Genomic DNA, 20,918 nt, shown 5'->3' with positions numbered 1-20,918 from the left:
ATACATATGAAACTTTACTTTCACTTTTACAAATCAAATCTTTCATTTAAAATGTATTATACTTTGAACGGTGCGTGTTGTACATAACCCTAATTTACTAAGAACTTCATTCCTTCTCATACATTGTCACCATAAACAATTTCTATAGAACTTTCGTTGTTTATTATATAAAACTTTTCGTGCTATCCGTATCCAAGTCATCATAAAGGCTTTATAACCGTCAAAATTGAGAGATTCGTGTGTATGTGATAAAGGCACTGACAATCACGCCATGCAAGGCCTTCGGGCATCTACTAACACTTACACCATTCAAAATTTTTGCGTTACCCCATGGATCTATTTCACCACACCTGTTGGAACAATGCTCCTTCTTACATAACTCTAAGCCCTGACTCATTCCAAGAAACTCTCATCTAGTGATATTAACACCATCAGTAATCCGACTCTATTATTAGTCACGACCTGTTTGGCACTTTGCAAATTCAAGAAGCAATTGTCTTCTCATCCTCGTGCTCTATCTTTTGTACCTCACTTTTAGCAACGGCTTCGCACGTAAATATTTTTGGCCAAAGACTGGTGTCCTGATAATTACCGAAACTACATTTATGTCATTAGTTTTCATTACCTAGTACCTGGTCACCCTATGATTCAAAGCTTTTCCACTCAATCTTTTTCAACTCGCAACCTTTGAAATACGAAAACTGTGATTATCAAAATTTTTACACGTTGTTTATTTGTGCGGTCCTCACAAGATTTACAGACAATGAAAATACTAAAAAACTTTTCGGTCACTTATACGATTTGTAAAATCATATGTGTATAAATTTATACTTACTTATTTTGATACTAAGTTATATCTGCAAATTATTTAAAACCCGCTCCTTTACCGAGTTATTCAACTTAAGTCAAATGGTTTTGGTGCAAAATGGTACACGTTGTACCTACATCTAAATTTACTAGGAACTTCGTTCCGTTTACGTTGTCACAACAAGCGTTCAAAGGTTTGATCTTCAACACTCCCTTGGTTGATTTTATTAAAGGTTTTCGTATTAGACTACACCACGTATGGATCACACTTTTTCTCGCCCCCTGATAGGGATGAAACTTACTATTATATCTTGTTAAAAACTCTTGAGCCACTTTGGATGGCGGTTTTATAAAATTTGTTAAGAAAATCTCTGCACCCATAAAATGTTCTTTTTAAAGTTAGACATGATAAAAACGCGAGCCGATAAACCAGTTTTTCAGGGTACACTCAGTAGTCACCCCATCGTAGGACAGGCACTAGGTGAGTTCCTACTCTCAAAATTTCACGGCTAAACACAACACCCTCGTAAACTTCATCTCTATGAATCAGTATGTTGAGACACAAAAATCATTTTTTGAGATTCTTTTCACTCGGAGTAAACCATTCGTTAGGACCAAGGGTTCACGTATTATCTCATCCGCACATCCCCTTAAGTACACGGATAAATTCAGAACGAACCGCTCAAAGAGTTCACTCTCGTTCAACGACCACACGTTACGTGCGACTTTCTTTCGGAAATGTAACATAAGAAACTTTGAGAACCTATAAATCTTGTTACCCCTTGGGAGGGGACTGCTTAAATCATTTACGACACTGATGTGGATACTCTATATATTTTCTTCCTTCATTGGTTGCAACTGTATGTTGCTCTAGTTAACGTTAACCCTAACTTCAACATATAACTAAAAGGATGAAGTTACATTACGGAATTGTGCTTTCATTTCATCCAAGGTTAGGTTCACCTGCAGTATGGTAAACTAGGTGATATCCTTCATTGTTCGTTCAGACCGTTCTGAAGACACTATGAATAATTATGGCTTGCAAGTCCGATTGGTCACTTTCAGCTAAAGTTTCAATTCACTTATTCAAATGAAACGTTCTTAAATATCGAGTTCTTTATGCCTCTGGCCTCCTTTCAAAATCAGGGGATTAGTATAATCCGTGGCTAACACTATCCAGACTTCAAAACGCATGGTTGTGATCACCATGTTTTCCATCCTACCTGTTAGATTATTATTACGACATAAACGCTCAATGTTTTAAATGAGTTTAGAAACATTCATGATGCATTTCACGCATCCAGCTCAATTAAGATACCTGTAAGGCTAAACACACCATCTTTCCTTTTGTGGATGTACATTCAGATGACATACTCATGTTAATCAGAAACGAAATTAATTTGTTGATCTCTTAGGACAAGAGACTTAATTAACAGCATGTACCTATCCTCACCTTCATACGTCGAAGTACCTTTCAAGGTAAATAACTTACTTCTGAGCCCACGGGTCTCACGGAACTATGATACGCCCCTTCTTATTCGAATACGGTACCATTATTGGACACTCCTTAAAAATTTTGGACGAAATTTTCTTTAACAGGTGGGTAATGTAACGACCCTGGATTTTCCAATATTTATTTATTAATAATTATTATTATTAATACTTGTGATTAAACGAATGTATGTTATTACATTTACATGTTACCATGATTGCCCGTACTTGACTTTAAATGCCCGGAACGTCTTTGTGTCACACGAAACTTTCACGAATAATATTTTTAGATATTATTTGCATTCATGATTAAGTTTATTAATCATTTTAATTAACTAAAGTTATTAGTTAATTACTTGAGCTTTATTTGGATTTAATTGTTAATTAATAGAACTTGGGCTTGATTAATTTTTGTGGACTCTTGAACATGGGCTTATGAGCCCACCCTACCTTTTAAATGGACTTAGTTAGCCCATGTCATTCACTTGTAAGTATCACTTAGGAGTGTAACTAGTTAGTTAATACATGAGGGAATCTAGTTACCATAATCCCCATGCACTTACACCAAATAACCAACTTTTGTGCCAAAATCATACAAAGGACTAGTGTGTATTCTTCCCTTCCTTTTTCTGCAGCAGGCCGTAGGCCAAGGGTGTATGGGGAGAGGCTTTGCTTGCAAATTTTGTTAACTTATGCATTGTAACACTTCACTTTTCACACACACAAAAAATACCTTTCAATTTTCACTCAAACTTTCTCTCTTTTCTCTAATACTTGTAAGCAACTTGGGACTTTTCTTCTTCCTTTCTTGTTTACAAAAACCGAACCTAGTAACCTTAAATCATCATCATCTTTTGTTACTTGTTGTTTGATTACTTGTTTGTTAATTGTTACTTACTAGTTGTAGTTACTTACTTGGTTTCAAGAATCAAACTACCTAGTTTCATTCTTCTTCTATCTTGTAATTACAAGAACACTCAAGAACATAAACTTACTAGTTTATGATTCTACCTTACTTGTTTTAAAATATTTAGAGTTCATGTGTTGCAAATCATACTTGTAAGTCATGTTAGTAAACTTTAAAGTTTACTCTCTTAAAGATCAAACTTTGGTTTGAATCTTTAAAGTATGATCAACAATGAACTAGTTACTTACTTATTTAGTTTATTACTTCATTTCTTGTACATTTAAATTCATGCTTGTTGTTGTTGGTCAAGTACTACAAGTTAGTCTTGATCTCATACTTTCTTGAAACTTAAAGATAACTTTAAAGATTCAAGAACATGGAAGTGTAACTCTTTATTTATAACTTTACATACTTGTGTTGGATTTAACTTAATAATCTTAGATCTAGACTTCTGGGTCTTGGATCTTAAAGATCTAACTAAGAACTATGTTCTACATCTTAAGATCTTGATTAGTTAGTTTACTTTCAAGTTTGTAACTTGTTATTACTTTGTATGTGCTAAATCTAAGACTTTGATGAAACTTTGGTTTATCAAAACACTTGCAACACTTAAGTGAGTTGTGCTTCATGTCTTAGACTTGCACTTGGGTTATGATAGTCAAACCATGGTAAAGATGATGTAAACACATCAAAGAGTTGTACACTTGAAGCTATATGCATCAAGAATGAGAACCATGATGAACATCAAGCACCAAGACCACCGGAACTCACTTTTAACTTCCTATTTTCTGTTTACAGCCCTCTGTCCTACTGTTTATTTAACAGACCAGTAGACCTGGGCTACTGAGACCTTGATTTTCAAATAGATCTTTTCGATTATATAACTTTTCATATAGGACTCGTCTTAATCCGAGTTACGGTTTAGGATTTATGGCCCTCCGATCGTCACTATGTCCTTTAACGTTGTGCAGAAATCTCTGACCTACTCGCACTTAGACCATCGCCACGGTCAAACAAAGACGCGTTTGCTTCTGTAAATTTTACCACACTTAACGGACTCATATACGGAGCCATGGCCACTGGTCTCACCTTAATTCAGTAAGGGTATAGGCCGTGGTGACTGATCGAAATCAGCCTTTGTTTTAAACTACTTTCATAAACGAAACTTACTTTACGCCTTTTGTTTGATGATGAATGATGATGACCCTTAAGACCTTATTTACATACTTTTAAACCTATTCGGTCGATTTACTAACTTAATACTATTTGACTTAGGTTGAGGACTCGTTGGACCTTTCGGACCGATTACTTGCACACTTTTCCTGACTCGACTTTACGACTACTTTATCATTGTGAGTTATAGCATTCCCTTTTTACTATAACTTATTTTGGGAACTGAGAATACATGTGGATTTTTATGTTTTACATACTAGGCACGAGTACTTAAACTTATATATGTGTGTGTTATACAACGGCATAAACATTCCCTTTAGCTCGGTAACGTTTAATCATTGGTTTTTGAACCGTGAACGCGAATCTTAGATATGGATCCATAGGGTTTGACATCCCCACTCGGGCTAGTCGCGCTAGCAGTCAACGAGTGTTTAATACTTCGTAAACATACGCACTTGCCAAGTGTACTTTCAGGGGGTGATATATTATTAAACGTTAAGTTAGTTACCGGGTGCCCACGGTTGAACATATACTCAAACATACTGATTTGGATTACTATTTTGAAACGCTCTTTGTAGCACTGAAATCTCGTGGCCTACTTACATTACTATTATACTTAAACTATAGCTCACCAACCTTTGTGTTGACATTTTTAAGCATGTATTTCTCAGGTGCTTGAGGTTAGCTTCCGCTGTGTACTAGTTGTGCTGTAGACACCCGCTGCTTAGAGTTGTCACCGCATGAACTACTTTACCTTGCATTCAAACTTTAGTACTTTGGAACTATGATTGTAACGACCATTTGGGGTCACATACACTTATTAATTGCTTCTACTTAGTGAAGCATGCTTTTGGGTTGTAAAACATTTGACGTTAGTTATGACGTCACTTTTATTAATGAATGCAAACTCTTTTTGAAATCGCATATAGTACTTAACCTTGTATTGATCCTGTTGTTGATGGTCCGTACATGTTGATTTAGTTCGGGGCGTCACAGTAGGGTTTAGCCTCGGATTCACGGACCTATATCAGTTGCATATATATTAACACATATCCTATTTAATCAAATAAGTTTACTTATATTTTATAATTTATTAGATTTAGTATCTTTAAATATAATTATACTTATAATAATTATACGATTTATAATTTAATTAAAGTTTTATCAATATAAACGGTAATATATTAGTTAAAAACATATTAGTATGTAATATTAGTTTACTTGTAATATATTTTTATATAGATAACATTTGTTTGTTAAAAATAATAATAATTATAATAATAAAAAAAATGATAATACTTTTAATAATAATAATAATAATAATAATAATAATAATAATTATAATAATAATAATAATAATAATAATAATAATAATAATAATAAAATGATAAAAATGTTATATGAAGATAATAATAATGTAAGTGGTAAAAATAATAGTAATAATAATAATAATAATAATAATAATAATAATAATGATGATGATTATAATAATAATAATAATAATAATAATAATAATAATAATAATAATAACAATTGTAATAATAATAAAAGAAATAAAAAGGCTACCTCTACAAGCTTTCTTAAAAAAAATGTCCCAGCCCGGAATTGAACTCGAGACCTCTCGCTCACACCACAACAGCCTAACCATCAGGTCCAATTCGTTTTTCTGTTACTATAACCTTTTTAATTTCTTTTATATTATCAGTCAATTTCATCATCTTCATCAGGATCATAATCGACCAATACCCATTGTAACATCGATAACTTTATTGGTTTAGATTTGTAACAGAAACATAAACGCTTTTGTGTACAATTTGGTTAAATCAATCCACAGAAAATGAAAAAAAAAACTAAAGAGGAAAACCTGCTGCAGTCGACTTTTTAATTTAACAAAAATAAATCTTGAATTCAAATTGGAGAACGTTTTAGGTATTGTTTACAACATGAAATAAATTTCATTTCACTCCTAGAAACTGTATGGATCCTCAATTTAACTTGAAATAACCTACATAAATTAAATTTCACGATGAACATAAATGTTGACCTTTGAAAACATAACATTAACCTCTTAAATTCGTCTTCGTTTCAAAGAATTGGGAGATGAGATTTTTCAGGAAGACTATATGAAGGATTTAGAGCAGGATTGTATTAATAGATTTTGAATTAAGACAATGATTCGAAGTTTTTTGGAAAATGGATCTAGAACAGAGCAGATGCTTGTTCTTTCTTCTGTTCTGTTTAAATTTGATCATTTAAAAGCTGTTAGAATTATCTGTAATTGATATATGATAAAGCAAGTTTCGTCTGGAACCTCCTAACAACTTGCAATGCTTGTATTGTTGTATGAATGTTTCAATAGAATAAATAATTGTTCAGGAAAATAAATAAAATAAATATAGATAACGATTTCTAACAGCTTTTGGATATATCTGAATGGAATTCGCCTTTTTTTACAGATTCTTAAGGACATAATTGATAATCATCTACAGATTGACAATTACTTGAGACAGAATGCGTATACATATTGAATATAATCGTATTTTTTTATATATATTTAGTATATGTAATTATATATCAATATATAATTGTATTTTATATATATGTAATTATATATATATGTTTTTCAATCTCTGTTAATATACTTATATATATTTATATCTGTATTTATAATGTATATAATCCATATTTATCCTAATAAAAAAAATTGTATTTATAATACTTATTATTAATTATGGTAATAGAATTATTAATAAAAATTTTAAATTCAGAATATACTTATAATAATAATAATAAAAGTAATTATAGTAAAAAAAATATATAATGATATTAGTAATAACAATAATGATAATCTAATAGTTTATACATATTTGATTTTAGATTTCTACCATATTTTTATTAATACTGGTAATAATATTAACATATTTATGTTAATGAAAGTAATAATAATAACATTAATACAATATCTGTATTTTATCTTGTAGTTACCTTTATTTATTTGTTATCAATTATTTATTTTATATATATTTAATACTTATACATTCCATCAATATACATATAGTACTAATTATGTATAAATATCATATATGTATTCCAACTACTACATGTATAATTATATTTTTAGATAATCAACTTTTATTAGGTGGATAAATACATCATTTATACATATTGAAACAAATAAACTCAAAGTATAACATTATACCTTCAGTACCTTGTTGTCGTTGACAAATTATGTTTGAAATTATTTACCTTCAATATATTCAATATATTCAAAATAATAAGTTTTAGTTATTTGAAGTTATTTTCCATAATAACTAAATCACATAGCAGTTTGTTAATATATTTAATTTATTATATATAATTGTTTATATCTACATTTTCGTTTACAATTAAAGGTTCGTGAATCGTCGGGAATCGTCGAAGGATAATTGAATATATAAAAATAGTTCAAAATTTTAAGACTTAGTTTAACGAACTTTGCTTATCGTGCCAAAATCATATAAAGATTTAAGTTTAAATTTGGTCGGAAATTTCCGGGTCGTCACAAAAACCCCACTTCAAGTATCTTAAATACACTTTATGTACACTACAAATAATTGAGTCTTACAACTCTCCCCCACTTGAATATGGGCGCGTCCTCGTGATCCAAGCCGCATGACAAGAAGGAAGATAAACCAACACGAATTCTTCGGGCTCCCAAGTAAACTCAGAACCTTTACTCCGACGCCATTGGACCTTAAAGGTCCTCACCTCTTTCTTACGCAACATTTTCACCTTCTCATCAAGTATAGCAATCGGCTCTTTAACATATTCTAACTTGTTGTTGAGCTCAATTTCGTCTAATGGCATCCATGAAGAATCATCCGCAAGACACTTTCGGAGATGGGAAACATGAAATGTATTATGGACCCCCGCAAGTTCTTCGGGTAATTCCAAACGATACGCGACTTCACCAACACGGGCTAAAACTTTAAATGGTTCAATAAACCGAGGATCTAACTTTCCCCGTTTTTGAAATCGAATAACACCTTTCCATGGTGAGACTTTAAGCATCACTTTGTCGCCCTCTTGGAACTCAATAAATCGTCTACGTTTATCGGCATACGACTTTTGTCTATCTTGAGCCTTTTTCAAATGATCCCGATTTATATCAATCTTGCTATTCGTCTCTAAAACTAAATCGGTACTCCCGATTTCTCTTTGACCCACTTCACCCCAATAAATTGGAGTCCGACACCTTCGCCCATATAGCATCTCGTAAGGTGGCATCCCGATACTAGTATGATAACTATTATTGTACGAGAATTTCACCAAAGGCAAATGCTCATCCCAACTACCGCCGAAATCAATGATGCACGCCCGTAACATATCCTCCAATGTTTGGTTTGTACATTCGGTTTGACCATCCGTTTGAGGATGGTACGCCGTGCTCAACTTCAATTGTGTACCCATATCTTCATGAAACTACTCCCAAAATCGAGATGTGAAACGGGTGTCTCGATCCGAAATAATAGATATAGGAACTCCATGTCGAGAGATGACTTCCTTAATAAACAACTTAGCCAAGGTCTCCGACGATATCGCTTCCCGAATGGGAAGAAACAATGCACTTTTAGTCAATCGATCAACTATAACCCAAATCGAATCAAATTGGGTTCTCGCTGTTTTAGGTAACTTTGTGATGAAATCCATGGTAATGTGCTCCCATTTCCATTTCGGGATTTCTAACGATTGTAACTTACCATACGGCTTTTGGTGCTTAGCCTTAACTTGCAAATATGTAACACATTGTTCAACATACTTTACAACATCACGTTTCATGCCCGGCCATCAATAATCCTTCCTCAAATCAAAATACATCTTCGTTGTGCCCGGATGAATGGAATTCTTTGACTTATGTACTTCATCAAGTAGCACTTATCAATAATCACCCATCTTAGGCACCCACACTCTTCCTTGAAAAGACAACAAATCACGCGAACCCATAGTAATGAATTCCGATTGCCCCACTATTCGTTCCGCATGCTTGTTGTGAACGTAAACCTCTATTTGAATCACACCAAGTTTTTCAAGAAAATCGTTAGTAATAATCATACGTAACAATCCTAATCGTAACATCGGGTGATGACTCTTTCGACTTAACGCATCCGCGACCACATTCGCCTTGCCCGGATGATAAAGTATTTCACAATCATAATCTTTCACCACATCCATCCACCTACGTTGTCGATAATTCATATCTCATTGATTAAAGAGGTGTTTCAAACTCTTATGATCCGAATAAATCGTACTCTTGACACCATACAAGTAATGGCACCAAATTTTCAACGCATGCACAACCGCCGCCAACTCAAGATCATGAGTCGGATATCTCGTTTCGTGTTCCTTTAATTGTCGAGAGGAGTAAGCGATGAATTTACCTCTTTGCATTAGAACACACTCGAGCCCATTTAGAGAAGCATCACAATAAACCGTCATGTCTTCCACACCTTTCGGCAACACTAACACCGGTGCTTGACATAACTTCTCTTTTAACAATTGAAAAGCATTTTCTTGCTCGTTCTCCCAATTAAACCTCGCATTCTTCCTCGTCAACTTCATCAATGAAGAAGCGATCTTAGAAAAGCCTTGGATAAACCGACGATAATAACTGGCCAATCCGAGAAAACTTCGGACCTCCGTAGGCGTAGTCGGTTGTCTCCAACTCTTCACCGTCTCTATCTTCCCCGGATCTACTTGAATACCGTCTTTGTTCACAATGTGGCCAAGGAATTGGACCTCCCTTAGCCTAAATTCACATTTGGAGAACTTTGCATACAACTTCTCCTTTCGTAACGTCTTCAATACTTCACGCAAATGACGTTCATATTCGTTCATACTTTTCGAGTAGACTAGTATGTTGTGAATGAACACAATCACCGACTTGTCCAACATAGGTTGGAACACTCGGTTCATAAGGTCCATGAATGCCGCCGGTGCATTCGTAAGACCAAAAGGCATAACTACGAATTCAAAATGCCCATAACGCGTTCGAAAAGCCATTTTCTCGATATCTTCCTCACCGATCCGCATTTGGTGATAGTCGGACTGTAGGTCAATCTTTGAGAAATACATCGCACCTTGGAGTTGGTCAAAAAAATCGTCAATCCGAGGCAATGGATAACGATTCTTGATCGTCACTTTATTCAACTCTCTATAGTCGATGCACATCCGCATGCTACCATCCTTCTTCTTTACGAATAAAACCAGAGCGCCCCATAGCGAAGCACTCGGTCGGATAAAACCCTTTTCAAGTAACTCTTGGGTTTGATTTAACAACTCTTGCATTTCCATCGACGCTAAACGATAAGGATTTTTAGCAATGGGAGTAGCTCCCGGAAGCAACTCAATGCGAAATTCAACTTGTCTTTCCGCCGGAACACCCGGTAACTCGTCCGGAAAAACATCTTCCAATTCACTAACCACTAAAATTTCACGAATGGGTGGTGGCTTATCACGAGTATCAACAACATGTGCAAGAAAAGCCATGCTACCACTAATAAGAAAATGACGTGCTCGTGCAAAAGAGCATATCGACACTAGTCTTCTTCGCTTATCGCCGTGAATAATTAACTCTCCCCCACTAGAGGTCTTCACACGAATAGATTTTTCATGGCATGTAATATCGGCTCTATTTCGATCGAGCCAATCCATACCAACAACGATATCAAAATCACCCAAAGTCATAGGAATGAGATCAATTTTAAAGTTTTTGGCACCAAACACGACATCACAATTTTTACACATCAACCACTAGCACCGTCTTTCTGTCCGCTATTTCGACTTCTACCGGACTACTTAACTTAGCTAACGGTCTATTAAGTTTAGGCACAAATTTTGAAGACACAAACGACAAATTTGCACCGCTATCAAATATTATCCTTGCCGGATTAGAATTAACCATGAAAGTACCTGAGACGATTTCGTTGGATTGTTTGGCTTCGTCATTAGTCATCAAGTAGTTGCGACCCCTAGTCGTACCCGCCGCCTTCTCCAACCGCTTAACATTATCCTTATTCAATTCGGGACATTCCGGCCTCTTGTGCCCCTCTTTACCACAATTATAACAAGTGACTTTTGGGGTTGAAGTTGTACTTGTACAATCGCGAGCCATGTGTCCTTGTTGCCAACAATTATAACATTTGGGCCCAAAACCCCCGGACGTACCCTTCTTCGCACTACCAATGCTTTCGGAACCTTTCTTACTTTTCTTGTTTGAAAAGTTCGAATGACTGGAATTCTCGAACTTTCTCTTACCAAAAGTAAAACCGCCCTTTCTTATCACAAGCGCTTCAAAACCCTTTGCCATATTGAACAACTCATCAAAGCTCTTCACTACATTCACACTTATCTTCTCTTGATAACTATCATTCAAGATCAGATAGAAATCTTCTTTCAACATTTTATCATTCCTGACATACTCCGGGAAAAATTGGGTCTTGGACAAAAACACGGATTTGAGAGTGTTCAAATCCATCGACCCTTGCCTCAAGGAACGTAGCTCGTCCTTAAGCCTAGTAAGATCGGCCAAAGTTCGGTACTCGTCGAAAAATTCCGCCTTGAATTCATCCCAAGTGAATTCCATGCATTGTTCTTCACCACAGACTTGGATTTTCGCGTCCCACCACAATTTAGCATCGCCCCTCAACATACTACACCCGTACCTTGTCTTCTTATCGAGAGGACATTCACAAGTACGGAAGGCACCCTCCATATCAGAGATCCATCGGGCACTCTTAAGAGGGTCTCTTTCACCTTCAAAGGTGGGAGGTTGAGAATCCTTGAAATTTTTATAGAAAAAGTCCCGTCTTCCCACATTATCTTCGTGAAGAACGGCCTTAACTTGCTCCTTGACCACATTGACTAATTGCTCGTCAATTGAGTCTAGGAACATATTCTTGATCTCTACGAGGTACTCTGCCTTTTGAGCTTTAAGGATGGCCTCAATCTTGGCCGTCAATTCGGATTCCTCACTCGTACCTCCGTTATCATTATCGTGTCCGTTTCTCGTCTTCATTCTATAAAACGGAGAAGGTTAAACAATGAATGAAAGGATATAACACGTAAGTATATACATGTATACCACACTACTCCATCTTGCTCAACAATCGTCGTACATTACTTGTTTGACACGATTTACACCCGTAACAACGGTAGCTAATCGTTGTTACACGAGCACGTCGCATTAACTCGTTAGTACAACGTCTATCTCGCTTGATGATTGCTAAAACAACACAAAACAATTAGTGCAAGGTTAATTCACATAAACACTAGCACTAACAATTCCCGTTCCAACCCAAAGTCCTACAAGTCCCGCATAAAGCGCACACACAATAAAGTCTAAGTCTAGGCACCTATCCCAATTCGCCTAAATCCCTTAGACCATGCTCTGATACCACTTGTAACAAACCAACCCGATATACAATCGACCATGCGAAAATATCACAAATAAAAAAAAATTTCTTTGTTCAGCTAGTGGCGCGGCGCGCCAACCTTCTGCGCGGCGCGCAAAAAGGCCTGGACAGGCTGCTGACCCAAAAAGTCACAAACATGAAAATGTTTGACCACTTCCCGACGTATTTAGGCAAAATGCTTTTCACAACACATTTATATATGTAAAACTAACACGTTCCATTAATAAGATAAGTTTTACTAAGCGGGGCCCACACGACCCAAATTACAAGTTTAATACAAAACATGAGTTTCGACCACCAAAAAGTTTAAGTACCAAACGACACTACGAGCATGGTGTTTAGGATTAAACTACCCAAGTCTCGGTCAAAACTCCAAAAGCTAACACATCCAAAAAGCGTCCCCTAACAACAAAGTGGGATCTCTATTCCAAGATAATGCCCTTACCCTTGTCCACACCGGAGCCTATAAAAAGATAAACAATGAGAGGGTAAGCAAAGCTTAGTGAATGCAATAATTATACACATACATATATAATATACCTACTTGCATACATTTACACACACACCGTATAATTGCTAGCAATAACGATTAGCATACAAACTACAAGTAAGCTAAATACCCCCAAATACCGCAACTAGCAATATCAATATCATAACTCCGCAATAATATAATATAATACATCACGACATATACATAAAAAACTATATGGTTAACCATAAACACGTCATGGTACTATCGGCTTCGTGGTTCATACCATGCGCAATGCTATGATGCTACCGGCTCCGTGGTTCACGTCACTACGCATTCGAGTCATACTCTTTTATAGTGCTACCTGCTCCGTGGTTCACACTTCGGTGCTACCGGCTCCGTGGTTCACACCTAATTTTATAGTGCTACCGGCTCCGTGGTTCACACTTTGATGCTACCGGCTCCGTGGTTCACATCACAACACATGCACTATGATGCTACCGCGCCGTGGTTCACATCATAGCACATTCACACACAAACTACGGCACTCCCAGCTCCGTGGGTCATACCATAGCATACAAATAAATACACCATATACATACATGTATAATTACTCTACTCACCTCAAATCTCTTGTGAAAGATAATCAAGCTCGAAAATCTTCAATGTAACGTACCTATTACATTATACATAATATCAATCACAAACTCAAGTTGGTCAACCAACTAAATCTCCATTCTAGTGTCATTTTGACCCGTGGTGCAATTCTGACCCATTTGCACCCTTAACCCTAAAATTGGGTCAACTCACACCAAAACCCTATCATTAGCCAAGATAGGTTTAAAACACATTTCAAAACAAGGTTTATACATTAATCACAAACATTAACTAACTTAGGCCCATTTTGACCCGTTTGACCAATTTAAGGTCAACACCCCCATTTTGGGTCATCCACTAACCCACACAACAACCATTATATATATATATATATATATATATATATATATATATATATATATATATATATATATATATATATATATATATATATATATATATATATATATATAGGTGTGCTAGCAATTTACTAACTAATTAAGGCTCATAAACAACAATTAATACTTGAAAAACCCTAGTTAGTCATCTTTGAGTCTACATGACCCAAATTCACCCAAAACACCCAATTCACTAACAAAATGGGTTTTAAGTTCACCATTAACCCTAACTCTAACCCTTACACAAAATTAAATTAGGGAAACAAAGTTAGAACATACCACCATACTCAAAACGTAGCTAGGGAGTAGATGAACAACTTTAGAACTTGAGCTTAAGCAAGATTCCTTCTTCTTCTTCCCCAAAATGAGTTTTCCCTCACTAGAATATCACTCTCTCTCTAGAAATTAAATGGAGGTGATAAGGGTTGTTGAAGATGGAGTAAATGAAGTTCCAAGACTGATCTAGGGCTTTTAATTCGGGCCCCCATGTGTAATTACCAAAAAGCGCTCAAAATATCTAATTTAAAAAGAAAGGAATCTGTCACAGACCAACGGCGCGGCGCGCCAAAGGCCTGTGCGGCCCGCCAAAGGCCTGCGCGGTGCGCAACTCCCCCAGATCAGATTCTGTCTCCTTTTAAATATGTACAACAAAAACCCCACTTCAAGTATCTTAAATACACTTTATGTACACTACAAATAATTGAGTCTTACATTCATCCTATATGTATAATAGCGGTATTGTAAGTTTGTAATATTTTGTATAAAGTTTGAACTCGAAATATTATTGTAATAAGTTTTTCATATAGAAGCGTAGTAGTTGAGTTGTATAGTAGCTAGTAAGTATGAACTTAACGGGTAGGTACTACCCGAATTAAAATGATAAAATGCTAATATGAAGAAAAAGCTTTTATAAATAAGTTCATATAATGCTACGAGATACTATTGACTATCCTTAAATTCTATATAATTAACTCAATTCTTTTGGCTATTTTTGAAGGAAATGGCACCAGCGACGCGTCAGAATTTGAACATGAGCGAGGAAGACTTTCGTGTTTTTCTTGCAGCAAACATAGCCGCAGTACAGGCTGCGATGCAAAATAACAATAATTGTGGATCTAGCAGTGGAACTAATTCCACAAGAAATCGTGTAGGATGCTCCTACAAAGAATTCACTGCCTGCAAACCTTTGGAATTTGATGAACTGAAGGACCAATTGGATTGATACGCTGGACCGAGAAAGTCGAATTGGTGTTTGCCATAAGTAAGTGTACTGAAGAGGACAAAGTTAAGTACGCTGGTACTGCGTTACCGTGGTGTAACACCTATCTTGAACCGGTAGGACAAAATGCTGCTTACGCACTACCGTGGTCGGCATTCAAGCAATTGATGAACGAGCAGTACCGTCCTAGAAATGAAGTCAATAAGCTCAAGGTAGAGCTTAGAGAGTTACGAAAACAAGGGTTCGACATTACCACATATGAACGACGATTCACAGAGTTGTGCCTATTATGTCCAGGAACGTTCAAAGATGAAGAAGAGAAGATCGACGCATTTATAAAAGGGTTACCAGTAAGGATTCAAGAAGATGTGAGTTCACACGATCCCGCTTCCATATAAAAGGCAATTTGAATGGCTCATAAACTCATAAATCAGATTGAGGGAAGAATTAAAGAGCAGGCGGCTGAAGAAGCCAACACGAAACAACTCAAGAGAAAGTGGAAAGAAACCAGTGACAAGGGTCACCAATACAACAACAACAATTACAACCACAACCGCAACAACAATCGCAACAATAACCGCAATCCCAACAATAACTACAACAAACGTCCTAACAACAACAATAACAACAACGGCACCAAAAACCAAAAATACCAAAGGTGTGAAGAGTACCAACAGAATGGGTTCTGCACGACATTTTGTACCAAGTGTAAAAGAACTGTCCATGGTGCGAAAAAGTGTGAGGTCTACGGACCAAAGTTTAACAGAACTAAAGGAACAAATAGTGGCGAAACAAGTAATGCCGCCTTTGTTTGTTATAGATGTGGAAAACTGGGCCACATTAGAAGTAATTTCCCGAATCAGGGGAATGCTAATAGGCAGGGCCGCGGAAGAGTTTTCAATATTAATACGGCAGAAGCGCAGGAAGACCCGGAGCTTGTTACGGGTACGTTTCTTATTGATAATAAATCTGCTTATGTTTTATTTGATTCGGGTGTGGAGAGAAGCTATACGAGTAGAGATTTTTGTGCTAAGTTAAGTTGCCCATTGACGCCTTTGGATAGTAAATTTTTACTCGAATTAGCAAACGGTAAATTAATTTTAGCAGATAATATATGTCGGGATAGAGAAATTAAATTGGGGTATGAAACGTTTAAAATTGATTTAATACCAGTCAAGTTAGGGAGTTTTGATGTAATAATTGGCATAGACTGGTTGAAAAAGATGAGAGCAGAAGTCGTTTGTTACAAAAATGCGATTCACATTGTGCGTGAAAAAGGAAAACCTTTAATGGTGTACGGAGAAAGAACAACGCGAAATTAAATCTTATTAGTAGTTTGAAGGAACAAAAACTAATAAGAAAAGGTTGTTACGTCATTCTAGCACACATTGAGGAAGTTAAACCTGAAGAAAAGAACATCAGTAATGTTCCCGTCGCAAAAGAATTTCCCGATGTATTTCCGAAAGAATTAACGGGATTACCCCCACATCGATCCGTTGAATTTTAAATAGATCTCGTACCAGGAGCTGCACCAATAGCTCGTGCTCCATACAGACTTGCACCCAGCGAAATGAAGGAACTCCAAAGCCAATTACAAGAACTTTTAGAGCATGGTTTTATACGACCAAGTACATCACCGTGGGGAGCTCCTGTTTTGTTTGTCAAGAAGAAGGATGGTACATTTAGGTTGTGTATCAACTACCGAGAGTTGAACAAACTTACCATCAAGAACCGCTACCCACTACCGAGAATCGATGACTTATTTGATCAACTACAAGGCTCATTGGTTTATTCGAAGATTGATTTACGTTCTGGGTATCATCAAATGCGGGTGAAGGAGGATGATATTCCAAAGACTGCTTTTAGGACGCTTTACGGTAATTACGAGTTTATGGTTATGCCGTTTGGGTTGACTAACGCACCAGCTGTATTCATGGACCTCATGAACCGAGTGTGTGGACCATACCTTGACAAGTTTGTCATTGTTTTTATCGATGACATACTTATTTACTTAAAGAATGACCAAGAGCATGAAGAACATTTGAGAAAAGTGCTAGAGTTGTTAAGAAAGGAAAAACTGTACGCTAAGTTTTCAAAGTGTGCATTTTGGTTAGAAGAAGTTCAATTCCTCGGTCACATTGTGAACAAAGAAGGTATTCAGGTGGATCCAGCAAAGATTGAAACCGCTGAAAAGTGGAAAACCCCGAAAACACCGAAGCACATACGCCAATTTTTAGGGCTGGCTGGTTATTACAGGAGATTCATCCAAGATTTTTCCAAAATAGCAAAACCCTTGACTACATTAACGCATAAAGGGAGGAAATTTGAATGGAAGGATGAACAAGAAAAAAGCGTTTCAATTGTTGAAGAAAAAGTTAACTACGGCACCTATATTGTCATTACCTGAAGGGAATGATGATTTTGTGATATATTGTGACGCCTCAAAGCAAGGTCTCGGTTGTGTATTAATGCAACGAACGAAAGTAATTGGTTATGCGTCTAGACAATTGAAGATTCACGAGCAGAAGTATACGACGCATGATTTGGAATTAGGCGCGGTTGTTTTTGCATTAAAAACTTGGAGGCACTACTTATATGGGGTCAAAAGTATTATATATACTGACCACAAAAGTCTTCAACACATATTTAATCAGAAACAACTAAACATGAGGCAGCGCAGATGGATTGAATTGTTGAATGATTACGACTTTGAGATTCGTTATCACCCGGGAAAGGCAAATGTGGTAGCAGACGCCTTGAGCAGAAAGGACAGAGAACCCATTCGAGTAAAAGCTATGAATATAATGATTCACACTAACCTTACTACTCAAATAAAGAAGGCGCAACAAGGAGTTTTAAAAGAGGGAAATTTAAAGGATGAAATACCCAAAGGATCGGAGAAGCATCTTAATATTTGGGAAGACGGAACCCGGTATAGGGCTGAAAGGATTTGGGTACCAAAATTTAGAGATATGAGAGAAATGGTACTTAGAGAAGCTCATAAAACCAGATACTCAATACATCCTGGAACGGGGAAGATGTACAAGGATCTCAAGAAACATTTTTGGTGGCCGGGTATGAAAGCCGATGTTGCTAAATATGTAGGGGAATGTTTGACGTGTTCTAGGGTCAAAGCGGAGCATCAGAAACCATCAGGTCTACTTCAACAACCCGAAATCCCGGAATGGAAATGGAAAAATATTACCATGGATTTCATCACTAAATTGCCAAGGACTGCACGTGGTTTTGATACTATTTGGGTAATAGTTAATCGTCTCACCAAATCAGCACACTTCCTGCCAATAAGAGAAGATGACAAGACGGAGAAGTTAGCACGACTGAATTTGAAGAAAGTCGTCTCCAGACATGGAATACCAATCTCTATTATCTCTGATAGGAATGGCAGATTTATTTCAAGATTCTGGAAGACATTACAGCAAGCATTAGGAACTCGTCTAGACATGAGTACTACTTATCATCCACAAACTGATGGGCAAAGTGAAAGGATGATACAGACCCTTGAAGACATGCTACGAGCATATGTTATCAATTTCGAAAACAGTTGGGATCGACACCTACCGTTAGCAGAATTTTCCTACAACAACAGTTACCATTCGAGTATTGAGATGGCGCCATTTGAAGCACTTTATGGTAGAAAGTGCAGGTCTCCGATTTGTTGGAGTGAAGTGGGGGATATACAGATTACGGGTCCGGAGATAATTCAAGAAACTACCGAGAAGATCATCCAAATTCAACAACGATTGAAAACAGCCCAAAGTCGACAAAAGAGCTATGCGGACATTAAAAGAAAAGATATAGAATTTGAGATTGGAGAGATGGTCATGCTTAAGGTTTCACCTTGGAAAGGCGTTGTTCGATTTGGTAAACGGGGGAAACTAAATCCAAGGTACATTGGACCATTCAAGATTATAGATCGTGTCGGACCAGTAGCTTACCGACTTGACTTACCGCAATAACTCGCCGGGGTACATAATACTTTTCATGTCTCGAATTTGAAGAAATGTTTTGCTAAGGAAGATCTCACCATTCCATTAGACGAGATTACAATTAATGAAAAACTACAATTCATTGAAGAACCCGTCGAAATAATGGATCGTGAGGTTAAAAGACTTAAGCAAAACAAGATACCAATTGTTAAGGTTCGATGGAATGCTCGTAGAGGACCCGAATTCACCTGGGAGCATGAAGATCAGATGAAGCTGAAATACCCTCACCTATTTCCAGAAGATGCATCAACACCTTCAACATCTTAAAATTTCGGGATGAAATTTATTTAACGGGTAGGTACTGTAGTGACCCGAACTTTTCCATGATTATATATTAATTGAAAACTATATTTGCATGATTAAGTGTTTCCAACATGTTAAGCAATCAAACTTGTTAAGACTTGATTAATTGAAATAGGTTTCATATAGACAATTGAGCACCCAAGTTGACCGGTGATTCACGAACGTTAAAACTTGTAAAAACTATATGATGTCATATATATGGATATACATATAGTTAACATGATATTATGATAAGTAAACATATCATTAAGTATATTAATAATGAACTACATATGTAAAAACAAGACTACTAATTTAATGATTTCGAAACGAGACATATATGTAACGATTATCGTTATAACGACATTTAATGTATACATATCATATTAAGATATATTAATACATCATGATATCATGATAATGTAATAATTTAACATCTATTTTGATATAATAAACAATGGATTAACAACAATTAACAAGATCGTTAACCTAAAGGTTTCAAAACAACACTTACATGTAACGACTAACGATGACTTAACGACTCAGTTAAAATGCATATACATGTAGTGTTTTAATATGTATTCATATACTTTTGAAAGACTTCAAGACACTTATCAAAGTACTTCTACTTAACAAAAATGCTTACAATTACATCCTCATTCATTTTCATCAACAATTCTACTCGTATGCACTCGTATTTGTACTCGTACAATACACAGCTTTTAGATGTATGTACTATTGGTATATACACTCCAATGATCAGCTCTTAGCAGCCCATGTGAGTCACCTAACACATGTGGGAACCATCATTTGGCAACTAGCATGAAATATCTCATAAAATTACAAAACTATTAGTAATCATTCATGACTTATTTACATGTAAACAAAATTACACATCCTTTATATCTAATCCGTATACCAACGACCAAAAACACCTATAAACACTTTCATTCTTCAATCTTCTTCATCTAATTGATCTCTCTCAAGTTCTATCTTCAAGTTCTAAGTGTTCTTCATAAATTCTATAAGTTCTAGTTTCATAAAATCAAGAATACTTCCAAGTTTGCTAGCTTACTTCCAAACTTGTAAAGTGATCATCCAACCTCAAGAAATCTTTC

The sequence above is a fragment of the Rutidosis leptorrhynchoides genome, chromosome 9, assembly GCF_046630445.1.
Source record: "Rutidosis leptorrhynchoides isolate AG116_Rl617_1_P2 chromosome 9, CSIRO_AGI_Rlap_v1, whole genome shotgun sequence".
Classification (NCBI taxonomy): domain Eukaryota; kingdom Viridiplantae; phylum Streptophyta; class Magnoliopsida; order Asterales; family Asteraceae; genus Rutidosis; species Rutidosis leptorrhynchoides.
The sequence above is the reverse complement of the archived record's forward strand: the minus strand, read 5'-3'. Positions refer to the sequence as shown.